Below are 12,424 nucleotides of genomic sequence, written 5' to 3'. Positions count from 1 at the left end.
TTATCAATTAGTACTTTTTGTGAAAAATCCTTAAATCCTTCAAAAATCTGTTTTATTTTCTTTTGAACAAAAAAAAACTCATTTCAAGCACTGATTATAGCAGCATTGATCCTGAAAGATTTTGTATTAATAATATGACATTTATTTCCCATAGTCCTTTTAGATTTTTTGGTTCATTTACAACACCTTGTTGCAAGAATACTGTGGATTCTTAATTCCATCAGAAGAACAAACAAAATAAGATTTCATTAATGCACCATTGGTTCAACAGAGAGCTGTGAAAACAGGTGGAAGATGCCAAGAAAATTAGATTGTAGAATGAAGCTCTTCTGTTATTTAATATACATTTGTACATCCATACATTTATTTCATGAGACATGTACAGCACCAGGGATTTCTGCTGCTGGACTTGCCAATCACGGTTGTTCCCCATTCACTTTAATGGGAAGGAAACTGTGAGCTCATGTAGAATAGATGACAGAAAACCTTTGTCAACTTCTTCTAGCTTAAATGAACTTGGAAACTTTACTGCATTACAATGGCTCAACTGAACACTTATAACCCTAAAATATAACCCTAAACTCTACTATTCCTTATTATTACGTTCTATAGCTCAGCCAAAGAGTTATGGTGAAAGGCACCTATCTACAATTGTGTAAATCTGTGCCACAATTTGGTTGCAGCTCTATTTCTATATCTTCCTCTATTCTCTCTGTTTCACTTCTCTCTTTCCCCCATTTCAATTGTGTACATTGCAGAAGTGTTATTTTTAGGTGATTCATTAAGACATGGAACATTGCACAGATTTGTGTAATGCTTCCAGATTAACGGAGAAGTGGGCAGTTGAATTCCTTTTAAAAAAGAGGAAGTCAATAGACATCTTTCAAATTGCCGAACACTTTAACAAAAGAAGAAAAAAACACAGTAGAAAGTTCTCTGTTTGAAGAACATCAAATAATATTGTGTTTTTGTTCCATTATTAATTCAGAACAACAAATTTCTGATAGTTTTCTGGTGAAAAAATCATTCAAGGTCATATCCAGGTAATATAATTGTTAAGATAGGTCAATCAGGGCAGACATAACATCCCCTGTGGTTTGGGTCACAACCAAACTCTTTCATCTAGAATTGAATCAGTCTTAGAAAGAAATTCAACTTAAATGCTAGTCTTCTTCCATCAAGAGCATTAAAATTGGGTTTTCCTTGCACAAGATACTGAGGTTCCATGACTTTGACCAAATCCTTTTGAGCTTCTAATCACAACAATAGTGCTGGGGATTGTTGACCATAAGAAGGTACTTTTGCACAGAGTGAGAGGGAAAAATCAGTTAAAAAGCTGATTGTAACTCTTAGCAGGCTGTTTAAAGAAGCCTTAGCAGAATCTAGGGACTAGATTAACTGCTGATCCTCTCAGTCACATTTGACTCATTATACAGGAAAACCCAAATGGAAAAATGGAGGGTGGTCGTCATCAATCATTGCAATCACAACCTCTCAGTCAAACATCAGTTTAAAATGGATTTATACGACATAACATATTAAACAATGTAACCAAAAGACCTGTCTCATAGAAAGCATCCAGAAGATGCAGAGATAGATCATTGCTACCATGCCAGTACTTTATTAGTTTTCAATCTCCTTAAGTGAACTACTTTCAGAATCCTAGATGTATAGGATGTCTGCAACAATGGTGTGGAAATTTAAAAGCATAGTTTGAAATGTAGCAGATCTGTGTATGTTTAAATTCAGAGTGGTGTTATGCAGCTTGTTCTTCACCATTTAATTTAGTCTTGATGTTTTCAAGTTAAAATGACAATTTTGCAACTGATGAAAGAGTCAGTGCTAGTAGTCAACATTGTTTCAGAATATTTATTTTCAAGTTCATTAGGTGTCCGACAGATGGCATTGCATTGTGTACAGTGATGGTGGACTTAACTCCTTGTCTCTGTTAGTTCTGCACCTCAGAAACAAAAGCAACCAACAGGTATGGAATCACTGATTTCACTATGTTGATCAAGCTTTCTCACACTGCAGTCCTACCTGTAGCACTCCAAACTAAAGGAGGTGATACCATCACTTAATGAAGAACTGGGAACTACTTAAACACACCCTATAAAAGTACAACACCTGGTTGACTCACTAGTTTTAAGGCGTAAATGCTTGCCTGTGCTGTAGAATAAGAACCTTCTTCCCCCTCTGGTAATAAGGGAGTTGAGAGAGAGAGAATGCCAGCAAGTTAGCTAGAATTATCCCAGAACAAGTCAATACACTGAGAGTAAAACATGAGTGCTACTAGCCACGCTTCACTTTAAGTCATGAAGGCTCGAGCACTCTTGAGTTCTGGGTTGAGTTATTGAGATTAAAGCTGACCAGACAGGCTGCTAGATTTGTGTTATCAAGTTCACTTCATTTTTGGAACATTCAATAATAGGCATAGGAAACAGGTTAAAGGTGAATTATTCAGTACAGGTTGGCTAAATCACTGACTTCTAGGTCTTTCTTTCCATTTTTTGGTATGCAGTGATATGGAAAGCTATGACTATCTCCATTGTGAGATTTCCAATGTTTATCCCATGCAGTAATGAGATTAGACCTAATGGATCAGAACACTATTTTGAACTTTCACAGAGTCCGGCATTTGGTTGGTTGAAGGAGGTCTAGCTTTGTGTGAGGTGTGTTAGGGGATGGAATCAACCTGAGTCAATGCAGCCCTCAGTTAGCTGAGCATCTTTACCCTACTTAATTTATTAAGAGCAGTCTAACAATTGATCACGATGGAGAAATGTCCATTTCTTTCTTTCCAGACCATCTGTGCAACAAGAATTTCCAGGCTTGTGTGCCAGAAATTCAGGTGTAGAATTTCTGGTAATTTTGGAGAGCCACGAACGGTGGCTACGATTGTGAGTCTACATCATTTTCCTTTAAAAGAAGAGAAAAACACTTTTTTCATGATAATCATAGTTTTTGTGGAGGTGACAGTTCGGAATCATTTCTTGTAAAAATTGCATCATCATGTAAAATGGCACCAAACCTCAGATTGTCCAGACATGCTGCTACCAGACACGTAATTGACAATGACCCTTTCATTTATTGAGCAGCTGAAGTAGCTTCTCCTCAAAAATATACATAGGTATACTTTGACTTGCTTCAACACAGGATATTTATTTATATCAGATTTCTTCTGCAAGAGACCTTTTCTTCCACTGAATCACATGCATCAAATTTGCATTGCGTGGAACAAACCCTTTTTTTTGTACAGAGATATATTTTTATGCAAAAAAAGAAACAAATTTGTACAGCAAAATCAAGGACAAGATCTAAATGTTTTTCATTATTGTAGTGAATGAGTGTTGAAATCGGCTTTTTTAAAAAAAAAACAAGTAGTATAAAAATTGTAAAATATACTGTTTCTGTAGAAATGTGTAAATATGTATTATACCACTGTGTCAACTTGTCTTTATGACCAATCTGCTATATAAATATTATATATATATGTACTTTATCTGTCTGTATATGATGCTTTGCATTGTGTTTCATCTTAGTATACTTTCCTGAATTTGAAAACTATTTTAACTTTTTAAATAAAAGTTTTGACAATGAACTTGTGTGCCTGTTCATGTGAAAGTTTATTGAATAGAACTCTATCTATACCTGCTAAATGTCAGTTGCAAATAGCTGTAACAATGTTTTGAGAACATTTGTGTTTTTTTGCTTAGAAATGAGTGAAATTTAGTTGCAAAACAACTGGAGTCAAGAAGAAAGATTTACATTAGTATAATGCCTTTCATGATCACAAGACACCTTAAAGCATTTATAACCAAAGAAGTACTTTTTTTTAAAATGCATTCACTGTTATAAGCAATATGGCAGCCAATTTTCATACAGGAAGCTCCCACAAACAGAATTTTAATAATGACTAGATAATCTATTTTGTAATGTTGATTGCTGGATAAATATTGGCCAAGATACTCCACTGCTCTTCTTCAATATGGGATCGTTTATGTCCACCTGTCTATGAAGAATACTGCTGACAATTTTTTAATGTGACCTTTATGGCATTTTGGCTGCTTATGTTTTCCTGTGCATCAATATCCAATTATGCCCCACTCAGCCCCTAAAACATGACTAGCAGTGTATAGTGAACAGGTCATCTCCGCGCATGCATGAATTGATTCAGAGAAATTGCTAATGCTGGGGAAGAGAATTCAATTTTTGCATTTCAGTACCATTGGATTTTTTAGATAGTATCAAGCATTCAAGACTGATGCTACATAGGCCAATCCAGCAATCAATTATGGTGGATTTAGATGAGTTACTTGGACTGTCCCAGACTTGACTAACATTCAGTGAGAAGTCAATGAAAACCGCATTGTTCTTCATTAAACTGTCACATCTCAGTAGCAAGTAGGTATCAGAACATAGAGGCACAGCAAGAATCCAAATCACTCAAGGCTACTTGAGAACTTGCCCGTATGTAGCAGAGGTGTAATTGGGAGAATTCATTTTTTGGATTTCCCAAAGAAATTAGAATCTTTGAAGGATTGCTTTGATATGCTGTTCCCATAGCAAGCTAAGTGATGGTGTTAAGGATTTCTGAGCTGGCTTAAATTAAGAAATGGAGTGTTGCAATTTATGGATTTTGCTTGGTGAAGCACTAATAAGCTTTCTGTTAAAACAAGGTAGGTTCTACCTTCAAAAGTTTGTGATGAATCCTGATCAGGTTCACTGAAGGGTTTCCCTAGTGTGATTGTTGGTAAGAGTGATTGAATGAAGGCTTCAAGTGATGGTCTAAAGATTGTGCAATCTTCGTAGGGAAATGTATTGAAAAGTTTCATGTTGAAAGTATTGTGAATCTCACTGCCAGTTATGCAAGAAAATCACATTATTTTTCAAAGCTGACTTACTCAGGCCTGTTAATTAGAACCTGTAATATTACAATTTGAGAAGGTCACTGTTTGCTTTTATATGTTGCATTTTGGATAAATAAGGTCACAATGAGCACAAAACACATTCAGATTGCACCCATGCCTTTTCCTTGTTTGTTGCTTTGGCACTGAGTGCCATATTTAAATTACATGCAAATGTGCGTATTCAGCATCAATCAATGACAGATGCGGTTGAGTGACCATGTGGTCAAGGATTGGCCAAGATTAAGATAAAATCCAATTTTGTTTAATTTATGTATTCATGTTTAGATGAGTTTGCAAATTTACCTTTACCTTTAAAAAATAATCTCTCACCAACAGCTGATGAAACAGAAGTCAAACTGCTACTTTAGAGTAATCCTGACATCAGCATCAGGTGGGCAATGCTGGTAGGTTGCAAAAGAGATTCTCTGCTTCAACATTAGTCTTTCAGGGACAAAATGCAATCTGCCATCCTTTGGAAAAATATAGGCCTGGATTTTCACTGAGTTGGGATGACTCAGGAGCCCTTTCAAAATGATGACCATGACCTAGTTCCCTACCACATTCCCGGGGTTTCTGATTTTTGGAGTGCCTTTCAGGGTTGTGGTTAAAAAGTCCACCATCTGCACTCCTGAACTGGCCAGCTCCGTTGCGGGGATAGGCATGCCCTAGTCCTCCGCAATTTTCGTGGAATCAGGCCAGGTTTTTAACGTGTCATGGCTCACAGCACCTCAGATATATTGTGAACCATAGTCTGTATGAGGGGACCTTTTGAAAGGTAAGTTCAAAAGTTCCTCCTCATGCCCCCATGCCAAAGTATGCTCCCACACACCCCTTATGGCCCCTCATGCCCCCCATGACAAGGCATGATCCCACCCAACCTCCATGTGCCCTCCTTGCCCACCCATGCAAAGCTATGGTGCTTCCATGCTCTTCACCCATATACACTTTATAGAACCAAAAAACCCAATAGTGACAATAGTATGTGTAAAAATAGCTTTAAAAAAAGACATTCATTGAAAACTTTACATTTTCTTTAAAAAAAACTCTATTTACTACAGCCCAATAAAAGTGTCAATTATCCAGTCTCTTTAAAGTTTCAATAGCTGAAACTGTAAGTACTTGAAACCTCTTTACTTTGTGTAAATAAGCACTGTGAAATTGACTGCAGAGATCAGAGAGCCAATCAAGCAATTTTTTCCTCTGGGGCTCAGGTGTTTCAATGGGATAATGATTTTTTGGGCTTTCAACCAAGCCGCTTTTTGTATTCTTGACTGAGAGCCCAGACATCTATTAGTGTACTGATCTCTGATCACTGCTGTCGATTTCATGATGTTTATGTACATAAGATAAAGAGGCTTCAAGTTATTGCAGTTTCAGATATTGAAACTTAAAAGGATCTGGATGATTGACATTTATTGGGCTATAATAAAAAGGAGTTTTTTTTAAGAAAGTGGAAAATTTTCAATTAACGTCTTTTTTTAATAGTTTTTTTTTAGTACATGCTGCCATGACAGGGTTCATTATTTCCATAAGGTGCATAGTGACTGAATTGACATGGAAGTGTAATACCTTGGCATAGGGGGCAAGATGGGCCATAGGTGTTGTGGGGGAGTTATACCTTATCATGGGGCATGAGGGGCTATAGCGGGTGAATGGGGACATAGCTTGGCATTGGGGCATGGGGGATCATAGGCATGGGAGGGGGCCACGAGGTGCCATGGATGGAACATGGGGAGTGTGTGAGGGGTGAGAGCCAGCGGGCCTTTTTTTATTTTAACAGGGATGAAGTTTAACAGCACTGATGTGAGCCTTTTAAACAATCTGCCTTGGCACTCAGTAGTGCCTGTGGCTGCCTTCAAACTTTTTCCAGGATTGGCTGGCCTGATTCCAGCCCACACCGACTCCACCACAATGAAAATCTCGCCCTTGCGAGCACTTTCAGCTAAAGAGGATGGGCCGAGCAAGGAATTTTGCCATCCCTTGCTACCTGCCTCCTGGGTGGATTTTCCTGCCAGCTTCAGGACCCCAATGTCACAGAATTACACAGAATTGTTACAGGGTAGAAGGAGGCCATTTGTCCCATCGTGTCTGCACCAGCTCTCTGAGCATTCCAACTTGGTGCCAATCTCCTGCCTTTTCGCCGTAACCCTGCACATTGTTTCTATATAAATAATCATTTGAACCTGCCTCTACCACACTTCCAGGCAGTGCATTCCTGACTCAAACCAGTTGCTGTGTGAAAAAGTTTTTTTCTCACATCACATTCACTTCTTTTGCAAATCACTTTAAATCTATGCTCTCTTGTTCCCTCGATGAGTTTCTCCCTACTTACTCTATCGAGCCCCCTCATGACTTTGAACACTTCAATCAAATCTCCTCTTCACCTTCTCCTCTCCAGAAGAACAGTCCCAACCTCTCCAAACTATCTTCATAACTCAAGTGTCTCATCCCTGGAACCATTCTTGTAAACCTCCTCTGCACTTTCTCCAATGCGATCACATCCTTCCTATAATGTGGTCCCCAGAACTGTACAGATTCCCCAGGAATCTGGGAGCAGTGAGGCACTCAGCGCACCGCAGCTCCGGGAAGCCGGGAGCAGCAACCCCCCCCCCAGAGGGGGAGAAGATTGGAGAAGCTTCTCCAACAAAGGACATTTCAAATCTCGTTCTCTGCACGAACCCCCAGATGCCACCTGAGCTGAACATCTCCAGTGGGGTGGTTCAGGACAGTTTCCTCAGCCCATCTAAAGTGAGGCAATTTCTGCACACTGTGGGTATGAAGGAGCAGGCCAAAGGTCTGGGACTCTCAGAGACAACAGTTTTGGTAAGAGAATAAATGCTTTAAAATGGGGGTTTCTCCCAGGACCGAGGGACTGGAAACTGTTTAGAGCCCCCAGGCTGTACAGCTCAAAATGAATGTCTGTAAATGATTGTAATATTCATGTATTGTATTGATGCACCTCGTGATACATGTTGTAAAAGTTGAACCTGATTGTACTTTTGTGATGGTGATTTTGAAATGGTTTGGAATGCTCTTGAAGATATTTTATGAAGAAAGTATATTTTTGCAAAAAAAAAGGTTCTCCCAGGACGAGAGTCCCTGACACACTGGTGGGAAGTGATCAAGGGAAACATCAAGAGGTTTTTCATCCTCAAAGGCACCCAGAAAGCTAGAAAGGAACAGAGAGAAATGTCCCGACTCCAGAAAAACATCCGGCTGAGGTCAATGGGGGTGGATGTCAAGGAGCAACTCCAAGAGATGAAGAACCAGCAAGCCTCGCTCTTTGCCTTGGAGGCCTCCAAGATCATCTTCTGTTCCAGAGTCCGCTTTGTGGAGCAGGATGAGACGTGCTCACATTTCTTCTTCCAAAAGGTACACAGAGAGAGCTCTGTGATCAGCAGCCTGAAGGAAGAAGATGGCTCAGTAAAGTCATCGCAGTCCGACAATTTGAGGATCAGCAAATCATTTTATGCCGGATTGTATGATGTGAAGCCCACAGACAGCACAGCCTCCCAGTCCTTCCTGTCCTCTATCACGGAGGTCTTAGACGACAGTACACGGGAGAGTCTGGACAAACCACTAACTCCTGACGACCTGACTAAGGCCCTTGAGTCCTTCGAGAAGAGTAAAACTCCCGGAAGCAACGACTTGTCGGTGGTGTTGTATTCGGCTCTGTGGGACTGGATCGGCCCGGACCTGCTAGAAGTGTACGAGAGTATGCTCCTGGCCGGCAGTATGTCAGAATCCGTGAGGAAAGGCATTATCACCCTCACCTACAAGCACAAGGGGGAAAGGGAGGAAATTAGAAATTGGTGACCCATTTCACTGTTGAATGTGGATTATAAGATTCTGTCCAAGGTCATCGCCAATCGGGTCAAATCCGCTCTGCAATTGGTGATCCACCCTGACCAGACCTGCACTGTGCCGGGCAGGAAGATTTCTGACAGCCTCGCGCTGCTCAGGGATACGATTGCCTATGTGCAGGACAGGGGTGTGGACACCTGCCTCATTAGCCTGGATCAGGAGAAGGCCTTTGACAGAATATCGCACACCTACATGGTGGATGTACTCTCCAAAATGGGGTTTGGTGAGGGAATTCGCAATTGGATCCAACTGCTCTACACTAACATCAGTAGCGCAGTCTCAATCAATGGGTGGGAATCAGATAGCTTTCCTATTAAATCTGGAGTCAGGCAGTGCTGTTCTCTCTCACCTGTTCTTTTCGTGTGCTGCATAGAACCCTTTGCTGAGTCCATCAGGAAGGATCCGGGCATAAGAGGAGTGACGATCCCAGGCAGTGGAGGCACTCAGATCAAAGCCTCCCTGTACGTGGACAATGTCGCCGTCTTCTGCTGTTGGTGCACAGACTGATCCACATCTGCGACTAGTTCGAACTGGCCTCAGGAGCCAAGGTAAATCGTGGGAAGAGCGAGGCTATGTTCCTCGGGAACTGGGCTGACCGATCCTTTGTCCCCTTCACTGTCAGGGCTGACGGCCTGAAGGTGCTTGGGATATGGTTCGGAGGGACCAGGGCATGCATTAGAAACTGAAAGGAGCGAGTGTCTATGGTGAAAAGGCAACTGGGCATGTGGAAGTGACGCTCCCTCTCCATTGTGGGTAAGAACCTGGTCATCAGGTGTGAGGCACTCTCGCTGTTGCTGTACGTGGCGCAGGTCTGGCCCATTCCACACTCCTGCGTGGTGGCGATCACCCTAGCCATCTTTCGCTTTATTTGGAGGTCGAAAATGGATCGTGTCCGCAGGGACGTGATGTACAAGCCTCTAGATAAAGGGGGAAAAAAACGTGCCCAACATCGCCCTCATACTGATGGCCACCTTTGTGTGTGGCTGCATCAAGTGGTGCGTAGACCCTCAGTACGCAAACACCAAGTGTCACTACGTGCTGAGCTTCTACCTGTCCCCAGTGTTGCGAAGGATGGGTCTGGCCACGCTGCCGCAGAACGCTCCAAGTAGTTGGACTGTGCCGTACCACCTGTCCCTCGTGGAAAAATTTATGCAGAGAAACACCTTTGACCACAAGTCCATCAGGCAGTGGTCGGCACGTAACGTCTTAGAAGCCTTGAGGGAAAAAGAGAGGGTGGATCTTGTGGAATGGTTCCCCGAGCAGACTGTCAAAGTCATTTGGCAGAATGCCTCATTCCCAGAACTTTCCAACAAGCACCAAGACGTAGCTTGGCTGGTGGTGAGAAAGGCCTTCCCCGTCTGATCCTTCCTACACGCCAGGAGTCTCACCCCCTCTGAACGTTGCCCTCGAGGTGGCTGTGGTGGGGACGAGACCATTGTTCACCTCCTTGTAGATTGTGCCTTTGCAAAGAAGGTCTGGAGAGAGAATGCAGTGGTTTCTGTCGAGGTTCATCCCGAGCAGTTCTGTGACACAGGACTCTGTGCTCTACGGGCTGTTCCCTAGGACACGCACCGAGACAAACATCAACTGCAGCTGGGGGATCATCAACTCGGTGAAAGACGCTCTTTGGTCTGCCCAAAACTTGTTGGTCTTCCAGTGCAAAGAGTTGTCCCCGACCGAGTGTTGCAGACTGGCACATTCCAAAGTCCAGGACTACGTGCTGAGGGACACACTAAAGCTTGGGGCAGCCGCCGCAAAGGCGCAATGGGGAAAGGTCGCTGTCTAAGACCTTTCTGTTACAGTGCACTGAGGGACTGGGAACTGTTTGGAACCCCTCAGGCTGTACAGCCAAAATGAATGTCTGCAAATGATTGTAATATTCATTTATTGTATTGATGCATTTCATGATACGTGTTGTAAAAGTTGAACCTGATTGTACTTTGGTGATGGTGATTTTGAAATGGTTTGGTATGTTCTTCCAGATATTTTATGAATAAGGTATATTTTTCCAAAAAAAAAGGTTCTCCCAGGACGAGGCTATCCCATTGCACTTCGGGTATGCTGTTGCCTGCAATGTCCCCAAATGTGGGATACTCGACTGCAAAATTTGTGGTAGTGGGGGACTGCGTTTGCGCTCTCCCCTGTTTTATAATTCAAAAAATAGACTTCAACTTCTTATACCTTATCCAATACAAGCAACATAGGCCACAAAATACTCTTTCCAAATCTAGACACTTTTGTTTTCCCTACTGCAACTATCCAACCCCCATTCTTTTCCTCCCTGAGATTATCAACAGGTGATTATTCCATCTCCGCATCATTTTATCGCAGCCATTTGTTTTGTGGCTGCCAAATTCCACGCGCCATTTTTAACCCCACATTTGCCCAGTCCAATATTCTCTCTCAACCCCCCCATATAATACCCAACCCACCTTCAAAACAGTCCCTGCACTCCTTCCAGCACCACTCTCCACCTCCCAACCCACCCCGTATCTCTCTGGACTTCTGTATAATATCATCGGTCAGCTATTCATTCATTTACATTCAGCATTTAAAACATAGTTGCAAACCCTCACAATTTCAAACATGTACAAGCACCCTGTCCCCATGTTCATTCTAATTACCCCCCTCTGAAATCAACAGCAGCCTCCCACCCACTCTGTATAATCTCCCCCTTCAACAGCCCCCTCTGTGATTCCTACCTTCTCAAACACCTGCCCCCCTCTCCCCATGTGTAAAGTCTTTCCCTGCCCCTTCTGCAGCTCACTTCCCCTGCTGTGGGTTTATCTCATAAACAGGCTTTCCATTCACTTGCCATTATTTCTTCAAGACTTCAATAGCGCAAAGCGAAGAAATAAACAGAGAAAGAAAGTTGGAGAGAGTCAGAAAGAAATCTAAACCCAGAACCTCCGTAAAATGAATAGAAAATGATCTGTTTCATGGTCAGGATGATCGCACAGCCTAAAACACATTATCCCTGAATTATAACAAGACTTTAGACAGCTTCACATTAGGACTTTTCACTTTCTCTTCTGGGGCTCCCGTTCCTCACACACCGGAGGCTAACATGTATGTTTTAGCTTGCATAGCCGGGCTACTTTAACCCCAGGATTATCTCTTTGAAACTCCAGGACCGCAGCCCAACAGGAACAGGTTAACCGGAGCCACCAAAAGCCAGGGTCCCGGACAGGAAATGAAATCTCGGGGTAAGAAACAGACACAAACTCATGTGGGCCCATGGGGCGCGGCCTTGGAGGAGGTCTCAGTCCCTCCCCTCTGGAGGAAGCTCCTGAAGAGGAAGAGTCCTTGTCCCAGTCTGGATCTTCACATTGCAGGTTTCAAAATAAAAATTCCTAGAGGGGTGGGGGAGAAGGACAAAATGGAGACTCCCAAGCCCACACTTGCCAGCAGCAAGACCAGTGCTGCAATCTTCTAGGAGATGGCTTCCAAATTGGCTACCTCTGTGCTCACCATCCTGTTAAGGACGGTGGGCATACTCTCGCTGTTGCAGGCCCAGTTAGAGGCTCAGCAGCTCTGAAGCCTGGGCAGCCCCATTGGGAGAGGTGAACACTTTCGAGGCAGGTCAGGGACCACAAGAGTGCCTCAAAATGGAGGCATCCCTTGACCAACACAGAATGGTTGCATTGAAG

General features: G+C 42.6%; 1 non-coding gene across 1 annotated transcript; it reads left to right on the top strand.

The window, feature by feature from the left end:
• The first annotated feature begins 10,756 nt into the window (after nt 1-10,756).
• On the top strand, nt 10,757-10,918 carry LOC121292066. The gene has a single exon (XR_005946184.1). It is a non-coding gene; the product is annotated as a U1 spliceosomal RNA (small nuclear RNA).
• Nucleotides 10,919-12,424: the final 1,506 nt, after the last annotated feature.

Source organism: Carcharodon carcharias, chromosome 19 (genome assembly GCF_017639515.1).
Source record: "Carcharodon carcharias isolate sCarCar2 chromosome 19, sCarCar2.pri, whole genome shotgun sequence".
Lineage (NCBI taxonomy): Eukaryota > Metazoa > Chordata > Chondrichthyes > Lamniformes > Lamnidae > Carcharodon > Carcharodon carcharias.
Note: the sequence above shows the minus strand (reverse complement) of the source record. Positions and strands in the feature narration are given on the sequence as shown.